Raw genomic sequence first — 26,004 nt, forward strand, 5'->3', positions numbered from 1 at the left:
TATATTTGCATATGTACATGTTTTATCTAGACCTCTATAAATGCCCTTTGCCTCCCAGCTCTTTCCTCGTTGTTTTTATCTGCTGTCAGCTCCCTTTCAAAACCTCCTTGTTAATTTGTGGTAGAGACTTATCTATCATCCCCTGAGGCATAACAGTCTCCTGTTAATGTTCTCTTTGATTAGCCCCTTGCACTAATTGAGAGAAGGATATTGGGTCAATGTAGGCTAGCTCCATATCACAGTGTTTGAATTATTCACTTGTATAGAATCAATCATTTCCTGGTTAGATGCTATTTTCACAAACAATGGTGGTTAATTGTCAGAGAAATTTGCAATAATAATCACTGGGAATGTCCATCACAGGTTGGCCAGAATAATACACACCTGAATACAGCATGTAGGGCATGGATGTAGCAAGACTATGTTTGTCCATCTACCAACAGTCCAACAATCTTGGTATAGCTGTCTTCTGCTTCCTGAGAAACCATGTACTCTTCGACTGAAGGCCTCAGGTTACGAGTGTGTCTGAGGTGGGGTCCAGTTCACCCAGTGGAGTTTCAGCGCTTTATGGTTCGTAGCCCGGTGCATAACTGTTAGATCTCTCTGTAGCTAGATATACCTCGGTCCTTGGCTCCGTGCGAGAAAGAATTCACGCCGAAGCCTGGTGTGTGATCCAAGTGAGTTTTATGAGCATTAGAATAAGTTTCAGGTTTACACAGGCACCCATAGGACTCCTCCCAAACATGCAGCCTGCCTGGAAGCTGCTCGGTGTCCCGCAAGAGTGTCCCAAAGCTCTGCCAAAGTTCTCCCAAAGTTCTGCCAGTCAACTCTGGGCTCCTGCTTTTCATTGATTCCACAGGGAGGCGTGGTGGACGACCCCTGATCAACCCCATTGGCTGAATTGAATTCAACCTGGCCTAGGTGGGCCAATCCAGGTTCAGCGCCCACCCATGCCTACCCGGCAGGAAACCTAAACCTCTGAGCATGTGCAGTGCTCCACTCCTTTGTTTCCGTAGCTTGGCCCTCTGGGCATTCCTTAACAGACATCCCCAAGCCCTACTAGCCTACCTAACATAACCACTACATCACCAGGGCTCCTGAATTTATTGACTAAGAGTAGCACAGTTGGTTTACTTATTGACAGCAATTACAATAATCAACCATAAACCCTGCCCTTAATTTATAAGTGTAGTAGTCACCTAATCTGGTGTTAATTTGAGGATTAAGTGTGTCGGGCTGGTGTCTAGCTTGTCAATCTGGAGATAACCAATGAGGCCTCTGTGTGGCCATGGCCTTCTCCTGAGAATTCTGGGAAATCTGGTACTTCCTCCTTGGAGGTGGGAGACTCTCTGCTCACACCCTGGGAGACATAGCAGCTGTTAAGACACATGGACCCACCCTGATGCAGAGAGCCCTGCCGGCGCTGAGATGTTTCCAATGCCACTGGATCCAAGGACTTTCTACCCACTGGCCTGTGATCTTCTACATTCGGCATCATTGCATGTGTTTCATGAGTCTGAAGAGGACTTTATAGATTGGTATCGGACATATCGACTAATACTGACTTATGGCCTTGGACTGGACTGGGTTGGGATGTTTTCTTAATGTACAATTGCTCTTGTATGTAAATGTTTTCCTTGTACACATATGTGTGTGTGTCCATGGATTTGTTTCTCTAGTCTACCTAGACTAACATAATAAGATAGTCCCATCACTGTTAACCCCTCTCTCTCCCATCTTCCACCCCCTTCTCACTATTAATAAACTGGTTTTTAGACATTAGTTTTTCTTGTCCTTTTATATGAGGGGCATACAATAGGTATCTGTATGTGATAGCATGATTTCACTCAGCAGAATGTCTTCAAACTTCTCCCGACTGTCACAGAATCAAGACTTCGTTGTCCCTACTGGCTGAGTAGTGTTCTACATGTCTGTGTACCATGTTTTTGTTTATCCATTCATCGGCTGAGAGGCATGCTTTTTGTCCCTATCTTTTGGCTATTGTGAATAATGTTACAGTGAATATTGGTTTACAAGTCTTTTTTTTTTTTTTGAGTCTTTATCTTTAAATCTTTTCTCTTTCAATTTAGTCATCCTAGTGGGAGTGAAGTGGTTTCGCACTGTGGTTTTGATTGGCATCTCTCTGGTGGCTAAGGACACCAAACATCTTTTCATGTGTTTGGTGGCCTTTTAAATGTTCTCTTCAGTGAAAGGTCTATTCACGCCCTGTCCCCGTGTTATGATTGAGTTGCTTGCCTTTTTATTAAGTTGCTGAAGTTTTAAAGATATTTTGATCGTTACAGTCTTATCAGATATATGGTTTCCAGAGATATTCTACTAGTCATTCTCTTCTCACCTTTTTTTAGTGAAGTTCTTTGATGAACAAAAGTTTTAATTTTTATTAGGTCCCATGTCTTTATTTTGTTTTGCTATTTGTGCATTTGGTATTATATTAGATAATCTATATAAAGCTAGGCCTGATAGCCTTGCCCCCTGAATGTTCTTCTAAGAATTTTATGGTTTTAGTTTGCATATTTATGCCTTTCATCCATCTTGAGCTTGTTATTGTGTATGGTGTGAGACATCGATCCTATTACATTTTTCTGCAGGTAGAAATCTAATTTTTCCAGCACCATTTATTAAAAAAGCCTCCTGCTCATTTGAGAAAACTTAACTCCTTTGTCAAAACTCTGTTGACCATTGGTTTATGAGTCTATTGTTACGCTAGTCTTAGCTGCTTGGATCGCTTTGGCTGTGAATTCTCTTACTCTTCTCTCTCAACATTGCTGTAAGTATTCACGACTTCTTGCCATTTCGTATAAAGCTGAGGAGTGATTTTTCTATTTCTTTGAGGAAGGTGTTGGAATTTTGATCAGGATTGACTTGAATCTGCAGATTGCTTTGTTTGTATAGTACTGACATCTTGACAATAGGATGTCTTCCAATTTATAAATGTGGACTATTTTTATTTCTCAACTAGGACTTTGGGTCCCGTGGGTAAAATATTTATATTTTGACCGAAGAGTGCTGATGTTTAAAGCAAAACATGTTTTAATGTCACTGTCGCTCAGTGCCACTACCAAACCCAAACCCTTACTTGGTGCCATGAAGTCTATTCTGATTCAGTGACCCTGTCGGTTTCTGACACGATGAACCTCTACAGGACTGGACAGCCTTGTCTTTCCTCCACCGAGCTTTTAGTGCGTTTGAACTTCTGCCCTTGCAGCTCGTCTAAATCAATGTCACCATGTCAGTCAGGAATTTGGGAAATCCAGATTCTAACTCTTATGCTAGGGCCCGGGACAGTTCAGTTACTTCTGTAACTTCTGTTTCTATTTCAGAGCCCATGGAGAGTTTACTACTTCACCTAGAGTGAAATTTGAACTAGCCCCCATTCTCTCTTTTCCCCAAGCAAGCAGGCCAATCACTCTCAGCATTACGTAATGCTTAACTGAAGGTTTGAGGAGTCACAGGGAAGAATCTTGCTGTCCACTACACCACCTTGCCACAAGTCTCTTCACCAACATGACTCAAAACCAGACCTTCCCCACTGCATGTTGACCCCACCATGACCCTAACACCATGCTCAAGGGACTCCCACTTTCTCCGTTTAGGGAGAAATTCCATCAGGCCAGTCTGTATCTTTGAGCCCCCAGCACTCTGGTGAACAAGGATAGCACAAATAGATAAAACAGTCACCGGTTATGGTTGATCTGAATGAAATTGTGCCTATTTTGACATATCATTGAAATATATTTGTTCATTTAACACACAACGTAAGGACTTTCGAATAAGAAATAGCCTTGAAGATTGGAGCTCATTGGCAGTGTGAAAAACCTCAGTGGGCTTTAACCAAAGCAAACCCACTGTCGTCAAGTCGATTCCAACTCACAGCATCATCCAGGCCAGAGTAGAACTGCTCGGTGGGATTTCGGAAGGGGTACATCTATGGAAGCAGACTGCGACATCTTCCTCCCAGGCAGTGGCAGGTGGGGTCTACTACCTAGCCTTCAGTTAGCAGTCCAACACTTCACCCCTGTATCCCTGAGACCCGAGCTTTGCCTGGAATTCCAGGTTCCTAGTCTCACCGTTTGGCATGGCCGGACAAAATTAGGGGCCCTTTAAATACTACAGGAAAAGCAGGAAGACCTCTTCGTCCATCCATGCCTCCCCATGGTTCTTCAAGGTCAGAAGATCTAGGACAAATAGACACTGGTGGAAAAGTGGCCTTAAGCTCTAAAATACCTGTACTCAAACCAAAGAAAAATTAAAGTAGGAAGCAGATTAGGGAAGGAACTATCATGTTCAACTGAAAAACTTTAAGCTGTGCTCTTGCGACCTCCACATTTCTGCCTGTCTCACAAATCTTTCTAAGCCTTTGTGACCAGGAGAGTCACCTCCATTTCAGGGAGCCTGGCATGGGAACCAAGATTTTGACGATTTGTTCCAGGAGTTACCCTCTGACTCTGTGGACAGTCTTCAGGAAGCAACTTAACCTTTTGTGACCGGATCTCCTCTGTAAAAGGGAGATAGTATTACTTGCCTTTAAAGGATGCCTTTTAAAAATCTTTGAGATTCCCAGGGGGAAGTCATGTTTTAATCTAGAGGGAAAATGATACGTTGCTCCTTCACCAACATTTAGGTACTATCTGAGATAAGCAATATAATGAAAGTTGTGTGTGTGTGTGTGTGTGTGAATAAAGTGCTTTTCAGCTGAACAAAATGTCGTTACCCTAAGAATGTTTCACCCTTAACTTTTGGAGATCTTTGTTTCAGATTTATCAGGGGAAATTTGTGCTTGGAATATGAAAGGTAACTGAGCCATTCTTTATGTATACAATTCTAAAGAGTACTTGTCTCTAGTTTCAAAGAATATACTGTAAGATTCCTACTGATCTCAACTCCTGTGAGTTAAGGGCCCAGTACTTTATTTACCAGCCCATCTCCCAATGACTTCAAGTCCTAGAACATCAATCTGATCTGAGTTTTTAGGATTCTAAACTGCCTGCTGGATTTCTGCTTGACTTTTTCACCCACCACCACATGTGATGCCGACAAGTTGATTCTGACTCAGGCGAACCCATGTCTATCAGAGGAGAACTGGGCTCTGTGGGTTCTCATGTCGGTGTCCTTTCAGTCAGCAGCCGGCTGCTTCACTATTTGCGCTTGCCAGATTCGCTCCCAGTATATCCCACAGCCGGCTATGAAAATGTCCTGAACAGAGTTCTCTGCCAGCACTTTCACTGCTTCTCACCTGGCATTTCCACTCAGCCAGCCTCACCAACCTGTTTGAAATTTTTCTCCTTCCCTTTTCTCCATAATATCACTGTTAAGTCCCTCGTTATCTCTCATCTCAACTATTGCTCATTATTGACTCAAGAAATATTTCCTAAGAATACTAGGGTATGCTAAGAACTTTGGATACAATTAGTGAACAAAACACACAAAGATTCTTGCTCTCCTCGAGTTTACATTCTAAGGAGGTGCATGCATCGATGAATGCACTGATTCTTCTATGGTCTTCCTTATTTATTGTCCAACTTCACATGAGTATGGTGCGATGGAGAATAATAAGGCGTGGGTCAGGTACATCTTAGTCCTCAAAGTAACATCCTGGCTCTCCAATACTCTCAAGAGGTTTTGTGCAGCAGATTTACCTCATGTAACACATCTTTTGATTTCTAGACTGCTGTTGCCATGAACATTGTTATGGGTCCAAGTAAGACAAGAAATCCTTGACAACTTCAACCTTTTCTCACTTTATTATGATGTTATCTATTAGTCCAGTTGTGAGGGTGTTGGTCTTCTTCACATTGAGTCGTAATCTATACTGAAGGCCATGGTCCTTGATCTTCATCAGCAAGGGCTTCAAGTCCTCCTCCCTTTCAGCGAGCAAGGTTGTGTCATCTGCATACTGCAGGTTGTTCATAAGCCTTCCTCCAATCCTGATGCCACACTCTTCTTCATATAATCCAGCTTCTCTGATGGTTTTCTCAGGATATAGATTGAACATGTATGGTGAGAGGATACAATCCTGTTGTACACCTTTCCTGATTTTAAACCATGCAGTATTCTCTTATTCTGTTTACACAACTGCCTCCGGATCCATAGACAAATTTCTCATGCGCATAATGAAGTGTTCTGGAATTCCCATTCTTCTCAAGGTTATCCACAGTTGATTATAGTCCAGCTAGTCTGATCCCTTCATATAGTCAATGAAACACAAGTAAACACACCAAAAAGCTGGACAATGAATAAGGACCATCATAGAAAAATCGATGCATTCATCGATGCGTGCACTTGTTTGGAATGTAAACGCAAGAATTGTATTCTCTGCTTATGCCAGGATTCATCAGACATCAGCAATGATATCCTTTGTTCCAAGTTATCTTCTGAATCCAGCCTGAACTTCTGGCAGGTCCCTGTCAGTATATCAATGCAATTGTTGTGGGATGATCTTAAGCAAAATTTTTCTTATGTATGATATCAATGAGATTGTTCTATAGGTTGAGCATTATGTTAGGTCACCTTTCTTTGGAATGGACACAAGTATGGATTTCTTCCAGGCAATTGGCTAAGTATCCCTCTTCCAAACTTCCTGGCAGAGGTGAGTGCTTCCAGAACTTCATCAACTCTCTGAAATAATTAATTCCAGAAGTCTTGATTTTGGCTATTGCAGTCAGTGCAGTTTGAACTTCTTCCTTCAGCTCCATTGGTTCTTGCTCATAAGCTACCTCCTGAAATGGTGGGATATTGACTCATTCTTTTTGGTACAGTGACTTTGTTTTTTTGTGTCCATCTTATTTTGATGCTTCCTGCATCATTGAATATTTTATCTATTGAATCTTTCAAACCAAAAATTCTATAGAAAATGTAGAACGTGGTAAGTACAATAAAAATTAAAAGTAAGTCAGGATAAGAGGAATTGGAGGGTAGGGTTTTGTGGGAGGGGGCTGCATTCTGTGATTTAAAATAGACTGATGGGAGGTAGCCTCTTGAAGAAGGTAACCTTTGAACAAAGACTTGACAGATTCAATTCCTGTGATGGTCTGGAGAGAGGACTTCAGGTAACGGGAAAGGACCCTACAGTGGAGTGTGGCTTGTGTTCAAGAAACACCTAGAGGTAAAGAGTGTCTGAAGCAGAGGAAACCAGGGAGAGGTATCAGAAATTAGATCCTGTGTCCTGTGTTTTCTGCATGGGATGAGGGGTCTCTGAAGGGTTTTGAGCAGAGAAGAGATGGAGTTGAATTCATGCTGTAAGGAGTTCACTGTGCTCATTGAGAATGGACGCAGGGGAATCAGGATAGAGATAGATAGGAGGCTGTAACAGAAGGGTAGGTGAGAAATGCTGTAGCTGAGGCCATGCTGATGGCAATGAGGGTGATGGAAAGAGGCAGATTCTGGCCGTATGTACTTGAATATAAGCCGACCCGAATATCAGCCGAGGCACCTAATTTTACCGCAAAAACTGCATAAAAAATGTGCTGAAAAACTTAGCCTATACATGAGTATATGCAGTAATTTGAAAATAAGTCGCTTAAGTCTCTTAAAGGACTGGATATGGCTGTAAGAGCGTGATAGGTAACGGAGATAAGAAATTAAGTCATCTGAGTGGTTCATGTGCCCTCGTCTCTGTCTGCTCAATACCCTCACCTCAGGATCATCTCCTGTAACCCTTTCAGAGTAATAGCTCTAAAATGAAAACTTGACCCTGTCACACCTCACTCAGAACGTTCGAGGCTCCTCATTGCTTCCAGCCCCTTCGTTCACTAGAAGAGGCCTTTGGCGATCTGTTGTTTTTGTTGCTGCTGCAGTTGTTAGGTGCCCACAAGGTGGGTCCAGCTCACGTCAGTCCCATGTGCGACAGTGGGAAGCACTGCTGATCCTGCCTCATCCACACACGTTTGAGCTCAGACTGGCAGACCCTGTTTCCAACGATCTCCTTGAGAGTCTTTCTGGGTTGTTTTTGGGTTTGTATTTTTTGACCCGTAGAGGTCCAAACATGATATCCCTCTATCCCAAACTATTCCAAATATGATATCCCTCTCCCGGGATCGATCTCTCCTGATACCATGTCCAAAGTACATGAGATGAAGTCTCACCATCCCCAGTTCCAAGAAGCATCCTGGCAGAACCGTCTGTTTTTCTGGGAGTCTGTGAGTCTAGTTCCTCAATTCTGCACGGACACCATTATTCAAATACATCAATTCATCTTTAGTCTTTCTTATCTAGTGTCCAGCTTTCACATATACATGAGGCACTTGAAAAGCCGTGGCATGAACCACATGCACTTTAGTCCACAGAGTGGCACCTTTGCTTTTTAACACTTTAAAAAGCTATTGTTCAGCTTTGTCCGATGCGATTTGTCCTTTACTTTCTTGGCTGCTGCTTCGATGAACACTGAGAGTGGATCCAAGCAAAATGAAATCCTTGACCACATGAGTTGTTTCTCCAAATCCTCCTCTCCTACAGCAAGCAAAATTGCAACATGTGCCTTTCTAAGACTGTTAATAAGCCTTCTTCCAAAGCGGATGCCTCGCTCTTCTTCGCAGAACGCAGCTTTTCAGGTGACTTGCTCGGCATGCAGATTGAATAACTATGATGACAGGATAAACCCTCTGCAGCTCAACTTCCAGAGGCTAAGCCCAGGCATCCTCTCTCCCTCTATTGCGTCCCCCTGGGGCCTTGTGGATGCTGGCAGGGCACGCATCACCTCATGTGGAAATGGGTCTGTCTCTTTTGCAGTCCCTTCCTCTCCCTGCAAGCACTTTGTACATTACTGTGCACATAAAGATTTCAATGTGCCTGGCTCTGAACCACAAGGTCTAAGGCTGAAGGTTCAAGTCTCTCCAGAGACACTTCAGAAGACATGCCCAGCTATTTACTTGTCAAAACTCTATCTCCATTAACCCTAAGTTGGGCAGTTCTACCCTGACACACATGGGGTCTTCATGGGCCAGAATCAGCTCCACAGAAACTGCTTAGTACATGTCTGCTGCTCAAATCCGAAAGCTAATTGGCAAGTGTGCACAAATCTGAATTAAGTTGAATTCTTCCCCAGGCCATAGGTATTCAGGTTGTGTCTCAGGATACAACCTGGCTGCTCATCCCGGAAAACCAAAAGAGGTCAGAAGTTGCTAGCTTCCTGAGCAGCTAATGAATTCCTCTCTTCCCAGAGCTGCTGTTTCTGTCAACCTGGGCTTCAGTTAGTCCTCTGGAAGTTCTGAAGGGCTTCACATAGGTTTTACAACATTTCAGGTAAGCCTCCCAAGGCAACATCAGCATTTTCTCGTGGCGTCATTCCTGATGGATGCCTTGTGCAGGTGGTATGGCTGTGAACCCCCATCTAAAGGCCACAGCTCAAGTCCTGGCTGGAATCAGCCCAGGTGGCCTCTGCGGACAAAATCTTTGAGAAGCAGATGGGCCCATTTTGTTTGCTTTTTATTTATAGAGGGTATAAAAGGAGTTTGGGGGCCCAAATGCTAAATGGAACAGAGCAGATGTAAGACGCATTAAGCTTAGCCGTCTGGGAGGAGAAAAATAAAATGAAAAGCCAAGCAAGGAATTCCCCTCACAGTGAAATAAAGACCCAAATGCTACATTGCACTGTCTGGGTAGCCCTCACCTCGGGGGTTCTGGGACTCCAGCCAAGTGTACCAAGCCGTGGCCTGGGCAGCTGAATGGAGCCAAGACCATTTGCTGAGAGACAGCAGTGCCCAGTCTGTCACCCAGAGCAGCCTGGCAACCATGCTTGGGGAGCCAGAGCCGCTGAAAGGCTGCATCTCCAGCAGCCAGGCAACCTCCTGCTCTTCTCAGGAAGAGAGGGCAGCAGGCAGGGGGAGCTGGGCGGGGGAACTTGGCAAGTGAAGTGGGCTTGGGGCTTTGAAAAAATCTCAGATACCCTGTGACTTTCTAAGTATTTGATAAATCACCTTTTATTAGCTTTGTTCAGGCTTAGCGGCCTGGAATCCTCCCCTCCAAACTCAGCCATCTGTTCCCTTTCTATCTGGTAGTCTGGCCCAATAGGGGAAGGGGCTCACTTCCACGGGGGATTATGTGACCCTTTAAAAAGGGGAGGAGCCAGAACCCAGAGGGAGCCCTGAAGGAGGACAAAGGTTTCAGAGGTGGCCAACAGGAGAGTGAGTCTTCCTGGTGCAGAACACGGAAACAGCACAGCATTGATTCCTCTCAGGTCAGGATTCAGAGACCCTCGAGGGTGGGGCAGAACTGCCCCCATGGGTTTCTGAGGCTGTAAATCTTGATGGGGCGGAAAGCCTCATCACTCTCGCACAGCGCTGCTGCGGATGGCAGTGAACTGCAGACCTGTCAGCCAGTAGCCCCGCACACTGGATCCACTGCACCACGGAACTGATCCACGGCAGCAAGTGTGGTTTCGGCGGTGGAGTCAGGATGACGAGGGCGTTCCTTAGCATATTGTTGAGCAAGAAATATGGATTAATCTCCTTGGAGGAGCCCTGGTGGGGTCATGGGTAAGCACTTGTCTGCCACTCAAGAGAAGTTGGCGCTTGGAGCCCATCAGCCACGTCTCAGCACAAAGCGGCCGCAGTCTGCCTCCGGGAACATCGACAGCCTAGGAGTCCCTGTGGGGCAGTGCCACTCCGCCTTGCAGGGTTGTGTGTGCCAGAACGGACTTGGTGGCAATTAGCTTATTGTTTCGTTGTTGAAGCTCCTTTAAGTACGAGGACTAGGTGGAGTGAAAGAAATATGTCTTCTTTTTTTTCCCCTCAAAAGATTTATTGGCATGTAATTCAAATATCATACAATTCAATCGTTCAATCACATCAAGAAGAGTTGCACAAACATCCCTGCAATCAATTCCAGAACATTTTCTTTATTCTTATACTCAGCACTATCAGCCCCTCCTTTCCCCCAGCCTCCTCAAGGAGCTGTTTGTCTAGTTACTGTCTCTATAGTTCACCTAGCCTGGATTTAATATATGGAAAACATTACTTTTAAAAAATAGCCATAATAACAAAGTAAAACAGATAAAAGACCTCAATCAAAAAGACAGTAGAAAATATTAAAAACTAGAACAAATTTAAATGGATCACAAGGGAGACCCAATAAGAGGGTGCTACACTGTAAGCTAACGGCATCTGCTGCACTCCTCTTTCCAGGAGAGCGAGGCTGGCCACACCCCTGGTCCACGGCCAGAGGGGATTCAGCAGGAGTGTACTCCACATGTAGTTCCCCTTCACTCTTTTTTTTTAAACTGAAACAACTGGAAAACGGATCAAAATAGTCACTGCACTCAAGAGAGACAAGCATAAACATGGAAATAACTACTTAAGAGTGAAAAATCAGCTCAAGAAAGACAAATGTATTTTGCAGTCTTTAAGTTCTGCAAAAGTTGAGGGGGTGCAAGCATGGCTCAAGGAAGGGCAAGACATGTAGAAATAATCATATGTAAGAAATGAAAACAGATCTCAGCATCACCCCATCCAACACATGACCAAGGAGAAACCCTCTCCCGCAGTAGAGCACTTTCCAAAGACTTTTGATGACAAACTTCACAGATAAGATCTTTACGTGGAGGTTGGTCTTGTCTTTTAGAAGAGTCTCCTCAATGCGGAGTTGAGATCTAGCTTTCTTAAACTACCACTTTCCCCCTACCAGACAAAAGAGAATTTCAACCAACTCCTTTTCACACGGAAGATATCCTCAGGAGCCCAAAGTCCTCTCATCTCCAGGCCAACTATCCTTTCTTCCTCTCTGCTCACCTGATCAGAAACCCACCATTCCAGGCTACATTCTCAGGCCTTGTGTGTGTGTGTGTGTGTGTGTGTGTGTGTATGTGTGTGAGAGAGCCTGTGATCATTATTTATCATTTCTGCACTCAATCTCAAAGTTGACAAATGGAAATCTCAGAATCCTGGGTGATGTTGCAGGTGCGTGTTAGGTTGCTAGCTACAAGGTTGATCATTGAAACCCACCAGCCCCTCCACAGGAGGAAGATGTGGCAGCCTATCCTCATGAAGATTACAGTCTTAGAAACCAGATGGGGCACGTGTTCCCTATCTTGTAGGGTTGCTATGAGTCACAGTTGACTCAACCCAATGGATTTGGTTTTGATGAATGACAATCTACTTCTGGAAGATCAGCCATTGAAGACCCCATGAAATACAATTGTGGGTTAGCACATATGGTATCACTGTGGGTCAAAGTCAACTCCATAGCAACTGGTTTGGTTCGATGAGGTAAGGGTGTCTTAGATTTCACCCACCACATTGCATCATAACTAAGTAACAAACTTGTGACCAACTAAAAAACCCTTTAATTTGCTTGTAAGCCATGATCCAGTGCTTGAGTTGAATATTAAAGGGTGGGTAGATTTGGAGAGGCGTGCGAAGATAATCTGGTTGAAAGGAGAAGCCTGAACAATAGTGTTCAGACAACACTACACGATCAATCAATTTCACTTCAATGCTTTCCTTCAGAAACTAACGCAGTTATGGATACCAACATGGATAACAGGACTGCACAGAGTAGAGATATGAAGTCATGGAAGTTAGATGTATTTTATAGATTGCCTGTCAAATAATTGAGCAAAATATGAACAACTCCATGTGGGTTCTTAAGGAGACTGGCTCCCTATTTGTTTTGTTTTTTTAATCATTTTATTGGGGCTCATACAATTCATCATAATACATACATAAATTGTGTAAAGCACACCTATACATTTGTTGCCCTCATCATTGCCAAAATTTGCTTTCCTCTTGGGTTCCCGAATCAGCTCATTTTCCTTTTTCCCCCTCCACCCCCTTCCCCCTCCCCCTCCCCCATGAACCCTTAATAATTTATAAATTATTTGAAACCACATTTTTATAGATTTTTTTTCTATCACTAACACCCCAAATTATTTGATATATTAAAGAGCTGCATGGCTTTAAAAAAAAATCATGGTTGTATCCTTTCACCATACTTATTCAATATGCATGTTGAGAAGACAATCCGAGAAACCAAACTATATGAAGAAGAACTCAGCATCAGGATTGGAGGAAGACTTATTAACAACCCGAGATATGCAGCAAGGAGGACTTGAAGCACTTGCTGATGAAGAGCAAGGGCCAGAGCCTTCAGTATGGATCACAACTCATGGTGAAGGAAGCCAAAATCCTCACAACTGGTCCAATAGGTAGCATCATGATAAATGGAGAAAAGATGGAGTTGTCAAGACTTTTATTTCGCTTAGATCCACAGTCAATCCTCCTGGAAGGAGCAGTCAAGAAATCAAGCAACGTACCTCACTGGGAAAGTCTGTTGCACAAGATCTCTTTAAAGTGTTCAAGAGAAAGGAGGCTGCTTTTACACTAACGTGCTCCTGACACACACCATCGTCTTCAATTGATTCATGTGGCTGTGAGTGTTGGACAATGAACAAGAAAGAAGAAAGAAGATTTGATGCCTTAAGTTAGGGTGATGGTGAAGAATACCAGCAATCCCATGGCCTGCCAGCAGAACAAAGGAATCGGTCTTGGAAGAAATAGAGCCAGAATGGTCCTTGCAGGTGAGGATGGCAAGAGTTCATTTCACATACTTTGGACATGTCATCAGAAGAGACCAGTCCCTAGAAAAGCACACCATGCATGGTGAATTAGAGGGTCAGAAAAAAGGAGGAAGTTCATCCAGGAGATGGGTTAACAGTAACTACAGCAATGAGCTCAAAACTAACAGTGCTTGTGAGCATGGTACAGTATCCAGCAGGGGCCGCTTTGAGTGGGAATAAATTGAGCAGCACCTAACAACAACAACAACAACAACTAACAAAGCTCTAGATGTTAAAATATATCATTATAAGTATGAAGAAAAGACAGCTTTTTAAATTATGAGAAATTCCTTCCTAAGAAAGTACTTTTAAGATTCAACAAATGTTAACCAAAAGGCTCTACCCAGGAGAAAGCAGTTAGATTTCCTTTGTCATTTTCAAACTTGAGCTATAATTAACACATCATGCAATGAAATAGTTAAATCATATCAAGAAGTGTTGTGCAATCATTGCCACAAACAACTTCCGAAATTTTTCTACCTTCTTTCACATATTGATATTGAATCACCATTTCCCCACTCTCCTCTTTCATGTCCTCAATAATCATCGATTCCATTACTGTCTGCATAACTCCACCCATTCCAGTTTCCCTACACAAATGAATATACAAGACTAGGGCAGACAACAAACAAGTATTCATCAACAATGACCACATAAAACTGATAGAGACCTTAATCTTAGAAAACAGAGGCTAATAAAAATTTAAAATAAACATTGGGTCCATAAGGAGATCAAATGATAAGATGTTATATCCCAGTCTTAGGACCATTGCTAATATACACTTTAAATGCTTTTTGTGTAATATTTGGGCTGTTGACTTCCTAGCCTATATGAATTGGAGATTCACTGGAGGCTCCTCCCAGGTAGGGACCCTGCAGATGCATTTTGGGCAACCACTATGGTCCATAGCTTCCTGAAAACTCAGTGTTTAGGATTCAGACACTAGTACAATCTCTTCTTCAGGTCTGGATCTTATTCTTAGCTGTCTTTGGGTCACATAGACTGTGGAAGTAGCTGACTCCTCGCTTAGATAACTTCAGATTTTGAGACAAGCCTTTTACACCCCAGATGTTATTATTCATGACAGCCAGGCATCATCGGCTTCCTTCACCACACTTTGCTATGGCACCCATGTCTTCATGAGGGTGAGCATGCAGCAGGGCCGTGTCATAAGAATTAACCGTTCCTATACTAGGGCTATGATCAAGTGATAGCTCAAAATCCAGTTTTACAAACTGTTGTGTCCACAGTCTCTGGTTTGATTTTAGGGTTGTCAGCGGCACTTTAATGCATCATAAATCATCCCCATAGATTTTAAAGTGCCTTTGTTGATAGTAACATGATTTTAGTCAATGGTATATCATTGTTGAGCATGCAGTTAGTCTTTTTAAAGTTAAGTAATCTGTCTCCTTACTTCTCACCAAGATGGAGAATGGGTCTTCAGCAGATGTAAAGGTTTAGTCCATAAAAAGAGAAGTTTGCTTTATTGGCATAAACAATAAATAGCATTTTGTATGCATTAAAAAATATAACTGTATTTTCAAACCTCAGGTTGCAAGTCTGTTTTGAATTGTGCTATTAAGAACACAAATATGTTTTATACCTATGTATATGTATGTACACACACATATATAAAAAATTATTGCCTCTAGGATTCAAGTTCACACATGTTTAAACACATCTCTGGGATCAATGGATGGCTAAAGACAAGTTCTCTCACTAATGCACATGTCGGGTCAGATGCTTTCTAAGAAGGCCCAGTCAGAACAGTGACTTTGACTGGATCAGTGAAATTCAACTCAGCGAAGCCTGTGTTTGGGGTCATTTTGACAGATTGTCATTAGGGCACCAGAGGACTTATTAGGAAGAAGTTTTAAGAAGGTGGAAAGCTGCCTTGGTGAGAAAAAGGCCAAGACGTTACTCTGAGGGTTTTATTTCCATCATGACAAGGTACCTGCTCATCCTTTGAGGGCAGCAAGGCCATTGCATGGGAAACCTTACCCCATCCACTCTACAACCCAGATCTTGCCCATTCAGACTTCTTTTAAATCCTATAACTCAAAGAACATTGTAAAGGAATACAATTTGAGTCTCCTGAGGATGGCAAAATTGCCCTTTTGGAATTATATAAATCCAAGAATGTAAAAGTCTTCAGGAAAGGGTTTTAGAGATGGAAGCACCTCCCTTTGAAGTGTGTTGACCTAGAGGAGAAAGCTTCATATTAGTGTATTTTGGGCTAGTAAAGGTTTCTATGAATCTTTAGCAATACTTTCTTGACTTTTTCTCATGTGTGACTGGGGGTGGGGGTGGCTGGAAGGAGCCCTGGTAGTGCAGTGATGAAGTGCTTGACTGTTAACCAGTTAGACCCCTCCAGATGTGGCTGTCTACTCTACAGACCTGCCTCTTGGCTCAACAACCGGCAACGAGAGTGTCAGGCAATAAACATAAAACATTGAATCTTGGCAAGTTCTTGCTAAGTCTAACTCATCTAAGGTGGCTCAACCTTTCTGTACCTACAGATATATAAAACTGAATATTATTCTTACAATCCATAGTCCAGGTCCCTTGGAGACTCTTCCATGTAGTTCTTTGACCGCATTGCCATTGCCTTCGGTACAAGTATGGGCAGTGCTCTTTCACTCAGTAGTCAGTGCAGCCTCCCAGAATCTCTGCTTTGGGGCCCTCCTTTGGGTAACCCTTCACCGGGATCTTAAATCAATCTAGAATAGCCTCTTCCCCAGACAGGGCCCTCTTCTGTTCTTCAGAATACATTGTCTCTACTTAAACAGACACTAGGGATGTAGGATAATCGCAAGCCAGTAACCTCTCTTCTCCACAAAGTGCCAGGCAGCCCACCAACATAGCTCTCTTAGCTTTACCTTTCCTGGGTGGTGCTAGGTATCTACCCGTTCTGCTTCTAACACACCGAACACAGTCTGCTTTGGCTTGGGCTTGAAAATTAAATGACAAATGACAAACAAACCCTCCTCACAGATCCTTTCTCTTTTGTCTCACACAGCCCTGATGCCCTGGATCTGTGGGAATATCCCCATGGTGAGCAGCTCAAGAACTGTAATAACGTTTCAGATATTTCCTTTGTCTGTCTCACAATGACTTTTGGTTTCAGATAGTTTCTTTACCTTAATCCCTCAGCTCAATATTCTAACGTGATGTATTTTTATATGAATTGATTGAATGCTTCATTGGGTCCCAGGTGGGTGGCTCTGATTCCAGAGCTAATTGCAGACTCCAGTTAATTAATAAGAAACTCAGCCTATTAATCTTAATATAAATATGAAAAAAGGAAAAAGCCCAGGATTTTGCCTCAGCAAAATTCATTTATGTACCTTGTATTCTGTGGGCGCCAGCCCTCCAGTGCCCTGACTCTTGGTGTTCACGTCCCTGTATCAGGGTTCATCTGTGGGGCCAAAGTGACAAAACTTTACTTCCAAAACTAGGTTACAAAATATTATAGTTCTTTTCCCCGTCTTTCATGTTTTCTGTCTCTCATGGGTCACTCACTTTGGGGGAATCCATGTTGTAGCAGCTCTGTGGCCTCCACCAGTTTCCACAAGAGGGAACTTGGACTTGGATCTTCTAGTCTCAGTCAAGTCTTTCAATATGCAGTGCTGAGAGACCATTAGCCAGAACCACCCAGCTAAGCTTGTTGCTGAATTCCTAATCCTCAGAAACTGTACGAGATAATAAATGTTTGTTGTTTTAAGATGCTAGGTTTCAGGGTAGTTTGTTATATAACCATAGATAACTAAAAACTATCTAAGAAGTTGAAGTAATGGTGTTTGTTTGTTTGTTTAACATTCCCAGTGTTTTTACAAAGAGCATTGCATTCACTGACCTGACTGAGGCCCTATGAGAACCCCCAATATCCTAAAGTCCATCACAAATACAAAACACACCTTCATTAGAGGCACCTTCATTTTGTCAAGACACTTATGACAGAATTTCTTTTAAAACATTAGCAGGATAGCTGTTGCTCTTGGTCAGTCACTACCATCGAGTCCATGCTGACTCAGAGTGACTCCAGAGCAGTGGTTCTCACCCTTCCTCGTGCCATGGCCCTTTCATACCATTCCTCATGTTGTAGTGACCCCTAATCATAACATTATTTTCATTGCTACTTCATAACTGTAATTTTGCTACTGTTATGAATCAGGCGATCCCTGTGAAATGGTCGTTCGACCCCCAAAGGGGTCGTGACCCACAGGTTGAGAACCGCTGCTCTAGAGGATAGGCTATAACTGGCTCTATGAATTTCTGAGACTAACTCTTTACAGGAGTAGAAAGCCCCATCTTTCTCCTGTGGAGCAACTGGTGATGTTGAACTGCTGACCTTTGGAATAACAGTCAAACACACAGTTACGATGCCACCAGGGTATTGACTCATGGTGACTCCAGAGGCCACAAAATGCGTACTTGCTCAATCGCATGACACCTTCTCAATCATCACCTGTGTCCATTGTTGGAGCCACTGTGTATTTTGAATACTTTCCCAATTTGGAGGCTCATCTTCCAAAGCTGTATTCATTGTGGATGAACTGTGACGCCCTAGACCTGTGAATGCAATGGAATGCCATGTCATTCAATCCCCTTTCGTAATGTAATTCGATGGTATGCAGCCACACGAGTGTAGGGCTAAAGTCATTCACTTCAGAGTTGTACACGAGCGTATTGGACACAGAGCTAAAGAATTGCATAACACCTGAGCTACGGAAGCTGAAAGGGACAAAGATCTTATAGAGCCAACAGAGAGAGAGCCTTTCCCTTGTAGCTGGTGCCCTGAACTCTGACGTAAAGCCTTGTGAACTGTGAGAAAATAAGTTTCTGTTCCTTCCAGCCTCCACTTTTGGCATTTGTGTGACAGCAGCACTAGCAAATGAACACCATGTCGGAAAACATTCATTTTGGATCCATAAGATTGTCAGTGACTGATTTGGGAAAGCATTTGCCAGGCCTTGCTTCCTAGCCCTAGCCTTGAAGCTTTGATGCAATCCCAATATCTGAAATACGGGTGGCATAGCTTCCAGCACGCTCCTAGCATTACTCATACCACCACAGCAAACAAACTGACAGACAGGTGGTAGAAACATGCTAATTAAGCATATTGGAATTTTGATTTAACCACAAAATTCAACTTCCAAATCATTTCTCAAAAGTATTTGAATTGTATGAATCAGTTAGTCATGAGTTGGAATGGCAGTGAGTGTTTGAGTTTGCTAAGAGGATGGTTTAGGGAGCAGATAGGACTGAGAAGTCATGTGAACCACTATGCTGCTCTGTGCCCAGCGCTCACACACAGCAGGCCTCTTACTGTTTCTGAATCTCTCATAAGCAAATGACTCTGAGGTGATGGGCTACGGGAAAGAGAAGGAGCATTTTGCCATCTTCGCAGTCAGTATGTTTTTAACAGTTGATCAAATTATTTCATATTCGACATGTTCTATCGTTGGGCTGACATTGATTTGCATTATGTTGTCCTGAGACTAAATGAGGCAAACAACGATGTAGCATCTGGAGAACTGAGGTAGAAACAAGGAGGAGAGGTTTCTAACATGAGAAGGAGAAAGATGCCAATCTCGGCTGACCCAACCCACTGAGTCCCTGTAATGAGTTTTGTTTTCCAACCCCAGGACCTGACACCTGTTCGTATCATCGGCTCTCCACAAGGGAGCACTTCATGTTTTATCAACATGAAAGCAATGAAAAATATCGGTCCCAAGAGAAAATGTGAGGGAGCGAGCGCTAACTTTTGACTCCACCGCTACATCAGTAGCAAAGATACAAATGATATGAAGCTGTAAGTGAGAGACGTAGCCAAGCATGGCTCATTGCACCATAAGACATATTCAGGAAACCGTTCTTGGGATGGATAAGAGGAAATACACCCAGGGTCATCCTCTGGTGCAATGGAAAATGTGTCTGTGATGCAGAAGAGTCACCTTGCTACGGACTCTACTTGCTGGGAAGCTGCCGCCATCTCCCTGGCAGCGTGCGATGCAGTATCAGGACCATGCTGGGGTTTGTGTCAGAGTTGTCTTTGCATCCCAAACCCATTCCCGTCGGGCCAGACCGGTCGCTGGCACTGTCCTCGCTGGAATGGGCAACCTCCCGTCAGCTCTCCTTCTCATTGAGTGGCAGGACAAATGCAGGGACTGCTGCCAACTCGCACGATAAGTCTGCCGACTGCCTCTGCCTCTTTTCCTGGTGGGTGAATCTCCTTAGGTGCTTTGATGTTCATGGACACAGGTTGCCTATAAGGTACACTTATAGGCTCAAGAGTTTATGATTCAATGCTATCTTTTCATGGTTCTCAAATCGATGTTTTCAATCAAAAAGGATAGCTTGAGACTATATCTGAAATATACAATACATTTCTTTAAAATGACCATGAGAGAGCTAGCTTATCACATATGTAATGTAGTCCTCTACGGTTGTATACTTTGGCCATGTGGTCAGGAGAGATCAGGCCCTTGAGGAGGACATCATGCTTGGTAAAGTGGAGGGGCAGTGAAAAGAGGAAGCCCTTTGACGTGATGGACTGACACAGTGGCTGCGACGCTGGGCTCTAACCAAGAACAACTGAGGACGGCACAGGACTGGGCAGTGCGTCACTCTCTTGCACACAGTGACTCTGGGTCAGAATCGACTTGCAGTGGATAGGTGAGAATTGAGTTTAAAAGAAGATATTCTAAATTCTGAAGCCATATCATGACCTTTCTTTGATCCTCTTGGTCTTCTCAGTGGATCCCTTCTTATTTTCTCATGCTATCTTCAGCGAAAGGAGCCCTGGTGGCGGGGTGGATTCCGTTGGCGGCTAACGGAAAGATCATCCCTTAGAACCTGGTTACCTGCGCCTCGGAAGAAAGATAGCTTATGGAAGCTTCTGCTTCCATTAAGATTTACAACCTTTAGCACCCCTATGGAGCAACTCTCCTCTGTCTGTAGGGTCACTATGGATCTTATGGCTTATCTTCAGGAACTTTATCATGGAATACCTGGCTGTTTCCTGCTACGTCCCTCTCCTAATGTAAATTTTATTGTTGGAAACCCAGAGACCTCCAGTATAAATGTATTGGCTTATTTGTAGACATAAACCTAGTTCATGAATACCCTGTAGCCAATCCATTTTGTTAGGTGCCGGCAAGTATGTTCCACTTCATAGTGACCCTACATACATCAGAATAACATGCTGCCCGGTCCGATGCCATCCTTGCAGTGGTTATGTTTGAGCCGCTTGCCGCAGCCACTGTATCAATCCATATCCTTAAAGGCTTCCTCTTTTCTCTGCCCTTCTTTTTTGCCCAGCACAATGTTCTTCCAGGAGCTGATTCCTCCTGATAACATGCCCAAAATATGTGAGATGAAGTCTTGCCATCCTGGCTTCTAAGGAGCATTCTGGTTGAACTTCTCCCAATACAGCAGTCATCCCATGGCCTCATTAAAGACTCTGCCCATCGGCCAAAATGTTAACACATCTTTCATTTCCATCTTCAGATATTGATGTCAAAGTATTGATGTACAAATACAGATTTGTTTATGGACTCCGGTTCTCTTTCTCGGTTTTCTAACCACCTATATAACTCCCCACTGGAGCCCTGCTTCCCCTCATCCTATGCCCATTCCATCCTCACGTCCCCTGGGTCATGCCTTCTGCATATCACACGAGTCCCCCTCACTCCACCACAGCCCAATCCTCTACTGCACCATGACTTCCCTGGACTAATTGTTCTCTATTCAAGGTCAGAGTCAACTTTCTGGGATACAGCTCTCTCATCTAAAACCCTTCCCTGGTTTCCCAATGGCATAGGATAAAGTTCATCTCTATAAGTGACTTCAAACCTTGACATTCACTTGCCCGATTTCATCTTTCACCTCTGCCTGCTTATTCTCTATGTCCAAACACTTCTGTATCTTTCCAGTCCATGCATTTGTTAGCCTCTCGGTTCTAGGTTCATGTTCATGCTGCTCCTCCGCCTGGGGCATTCTTCTTCCTTTCTGCCATTTACCCACTCTACTGGTCCCCGTGTAAGCATCTCGCTTCCAGGAACTGTTCCCTGGCTTCTCTAGATTGAATTTGTTGTCCCATTTCCCGTCCCTACTCCCTACCCAGTGCTGTGCCGGATGTGTTCTCAGTTATGGAATTTGTATTGCTGTATTATGTATTGCTTCCCCCACCCCCACCATTATTGTTAAGTATCACCCGGTTGGTTCCGACAGATAGCAATGTTGTGCACAACAGAAATAAACACTGTCAGATCCTGCAGCATCCTTATAACTAGTCCTGCTTGAGCCCACCGTGGCAGCCACTGTGTCAATCCGTCTCCTTCAGGACCTTCCTCTTTTCCGCTGTCCCTCCACTTTACCAGCGTTCCTTCTCCAGGGACTTGTCTCTCCAGACAACATGTCCAAAGCATGTAGCACAAAGGCTCACCATCCTTGCCTCCAAGGAGCACTCTGGCAGTACTTCTTCCAAGACAGATTGGTTTATCCTTGTAGCAGGTACTTTCAATATTCCTCTTCAGCACCGCAATCCAAAAACATTGATTCTCCTCTGGTCTTCTTTATTCAGAGTCCAAATTTCACATGCATGTGAGGCAATTGAAAATACTCTGGTATGTGTCAGGTGCACCTTAGTCCTCAAAGTGACATCCTTGCTTTTCAATATGCAAAAGAAATTTTGTGCAGCAGATTTATCTAATGCAATGTGTTTTGTGCTATGTTGGCTGCTGCTTCCATGAGCATTGACTGTGGGCCCAAGCAAGACAGAATCCTTGACAACTTCAACCTTTTCTCCGTTTATCACGATGGTAACCTATTAGTCCAGTTGTGAGAATTTAGTCTTCTTTCCATCGAGTTGCATTTGCTTTGAAGACTAATCTTTGATCTTCATTAGCAAGTGGCTCTAGACCTCCTCGCTTTCAGCAAGCAAAGTTGTGTCACTTGCATACCTCAGGTTGTTAAGAAGCCTTCCTCTAATCCAATTTTTTTTTCAATAGGCCTCTAATTTTCATTTCGTCAGGGGCCAAATCGCTACTGATCATGACTGTGCTGTGGTGACATAGAATGGCACCTGACACATTGCTGCTAGTTGCTATCCAGTCTACTGTGACTCAGAGAGACCCTGTGTGTGCTACAGAGAACTTCTTCATGGGCTTTTCATTGTTGTGACTTTCAGCAGCAGCCCTCCAAGTCTGTCTTCTGAAATACCTCGGGGCTTGAACTGCCAACCTCTTGTCTAATAGTAGAGGGCTTAGCCATTTGTGCCACCCAAGAACTTTGGCTGGCCCACTAGTTCATTTGGAAATAACCGATTTCCAGGAAATATCACTGGAGAAACCAATCTTCTAGTGTGCTGGGCGGAATTAGCTTGTTGCCCCCAAATATACTACCAAGCAAGTCTGTCCCAAACAGGAGACCATGAAGATGACTACTGAATTCGGATGCTCAAATCACATGGTTTGCGAAATCCAGTTAAAAGCCCAGAGAGACGGAAGTCAAGGAGATGGGTTTGTTAACAGTCTGAGGTTAACCGTGAGAGAGGAATGGGCCATGCTCCCTGAATCCTGAACTGAGCATTCTTCACATGTGTCCTGTCTTTCTCTCTTTCTCTCAACGTTTCCATCTCATGGGAACTTACTCCGTGGGCCAGGGGTGAGATTTGAGCCAGGGAGACCAGCAGAGAGAAGGTATCTGGGACCAATCCACATTCCTAACAATGGAAAGTTTTGGGAGCAGCACCCTTAGCCCCACAGTGTAATGCACCTGAACTTGCTGAGTGAGCATGGCTTTTTCTGCATGTTCGGGACAGTGTACATACAGGTCCAGAAAGAGTATCCCCTATGACCGGCTCCTTCAAAACTTTATGAGTGTTGATTGCTTCACATGTCTATGTCTATTTAGAGATCCATGAATACTGACGCCTCGGACGCTTCCATTCCTTCCTACCTTTGCTTAACACTCAGTGCTGTCAGAGGAAACCAGCCTCTAACAACTGAGGGGTCTGCAGGCACAATTGTACGGTGATAATATGAAAAGATTCTAATAAAGTCATAGAAGATAGGGGAGAGAGGAGAGAAGATAAAATAAAGGAGTGAGACACATTTCATGGGAGCAAGCTCACCTCAGCCCCTCTTGGTGGTCCACGAGGAGGTGGGAGCAGAGAGAGGGAGTCTTTACTGTCTTGAGGCATTTATAGGTCACATAAGACATGCATATCCAGGAGTTACACACATCACAAGGTGGGTGGCAATCACAGTAAAGTCACTGAGCTCACAGGGGAGGAAACTGGAAACCGAATACCTGCATGGGGGAAGGCATGAGGGGGATGGGTGCCACAATGGGAGGAGATGATCAAGGAATGTCTGCTTCCAGAATCAACCAGGTGCTCACTTTAAGGCAGCATGGCTGTTAGGGGAGAACCTACGGGAATGATATTTAAAGCAGGATAATGTGCTTGACTTTTATCTCTAACTTGCCAAAGCGGTGGCTTTTCTACCGTGCTATACTAGCTTTCCGGGTTCCCTCTGTTATAAGTTACGGAATATAGTCCTGGTCATATTTTCCTCAGTGTTAGTTCCCCACACAGTGCTACAGTGCATACCTATGTAGCCTGCCTCACAGTTCTAACGTACCTATAAATACCCAGAACTTCTCAGGAGGCAGGGGTGGCTGCATGGTAGGATTCTCATCTCACATTCAAGAGACCTGGGATCAATTCAGGTAGAGGCACATCTCCTGTGTGGCCCTCCCTTGGCTATCAGCACAGGCTGGCATGAACTTCGTGGGGTCTGGCATAGGTTTTGGTGGAACCTCCAGACTAAGAGGAGCTAGGAAGAAAGGCCAGATGAAAATTCACCAGTAAGCATCCTCTGGATCATGAAGATCTACATGGCTCGTGGGGGTGGTGCAGGACCAGGCAACATTTTGTTCTGTCATTCGGTGGGACACAGCAGCCTTTGACTGTTTGTAATCTGTAACAGAGTTACAGATGATCCAATAGTAGAGCAAACACACATCACACCTGGAAACAGAACACATGTTAAAAGTAGGCATCCTGTTTCTTTCACTTCAAAGCATCTTCTAGCTGCAATCAGACAGTCTTGGCTTCCAGACAGCAGGTGCGTTAGCTCAGGGTTTGCATCTTCGAGGCCTGGCTCCCAGGGGTGATCTGCTAGTTGGTAGCTGGGTACCGTTTTGCTGTGAGATCAGGCCTCTCTTTCCCAGAGCTGCCCCCTTGGCAGCCGACAGATTTCACTACAGTGATAGGACATGAGGTGGCATCAGGGGCACCCAACCACAACTGTGGGGCATGCTGGGGATGACTGAGGCCCAAATTGCTCCCTACTCAAGGCCTGAATAGGAGCAAGAGAGAACAGAGAAAATTTTTCCACGGTGGCATTTTCCCTGACAAATAAATACTTCCCTCCACAACAGTGGATTGGTTAGGGCATTAACTACCTCATCTTTTTCAGTCTCCTAAAATTTCATCACAGGAAGGAGCATCTTCCTAGGTATCCGGAGGGTAGGGATATCTAGCTAGGCAGAAGAAAATATTAACTATATAAAAGATTAATCACAGAAAGCATAATCATCTCTCACATGCTATCCCTCATTCCTTATGATGCCACTGTACTAGTCATATACCTACCTCCACAGTCACATTTCTTATTCTAACTGCAAAGACTAGGAGCTCCTTAGGGAGCCCTTGTGGCATAAGCGGGTTAAGTGTTGAGCTGCTAACCTCAAGGTCCCAAGTTCGAACTCATGAGTCCTTCTGCGAGAGAAAGATGAGGCTTTCTGTTCCTGTGAGCACCTTAACTTTGGCGCCCTTCTTACTGATCTTTACTGAGGACGGGGCCTGCCACTTGTAGAACACCAGCAAATGTATGTTGAATGGTTGACCAACCGAATACATATTTTTATATTTGCCAATGAAAATATCTGACCTGTCTACCTCATTTACCCAGATGAGGGGCTGCCCTCAATCATGCTCAGTAATGTTAATTGCTCCTTTCTCTTTTCTCCTGCTCCAGTGATGGAAGAAACAGTCCTGCTTCATTTATTTCCCACATAACCTCTGCATGACCCAGAGCGAGGCCTTATCAGGCTGGCATTTGCTCTTGTCAAAATTCCTTGCATGGTTATCATTTCTATCTCTCTTGGCTCACTGTTGGATCAGCGGAGAGAGCAGGCATTTAATCCGTGAAATCAATCTCTGTAGATTCCTCAGCATTTGACTTCGTGGGGTCTGTCTTCCTCCCAGTTCTATGTTCAAACCTTTGTGATGTTATCTTGGCTTCAGCGGCCTGGGGGAGGGTCTCAAAGACCAGACTTGGAGGCGCACGCATTGTTACAGGCCTGGCGAGGGCCCTAGCCCGCCCGCTTCTGTGTGTGTCCATCCTGTCACAGGGAGCCTGGCA

The sequence above is a fragment of the Echinops telfairi genome, unplaced genomic scaffold, assembly GCF_000313985.2.
Source record: "Echinops telfairi isolate 266 unplaced genomic scaffold, ASM31398v2 ScPeMD7_9;HRSCAF=40, whole genome shotgun sequence".
NCBI lineage: Eukaryota > Metazoa > Chordata > Mammalia > Afrosoricida > Tenrecidae > Echinops > Echinops telfairi.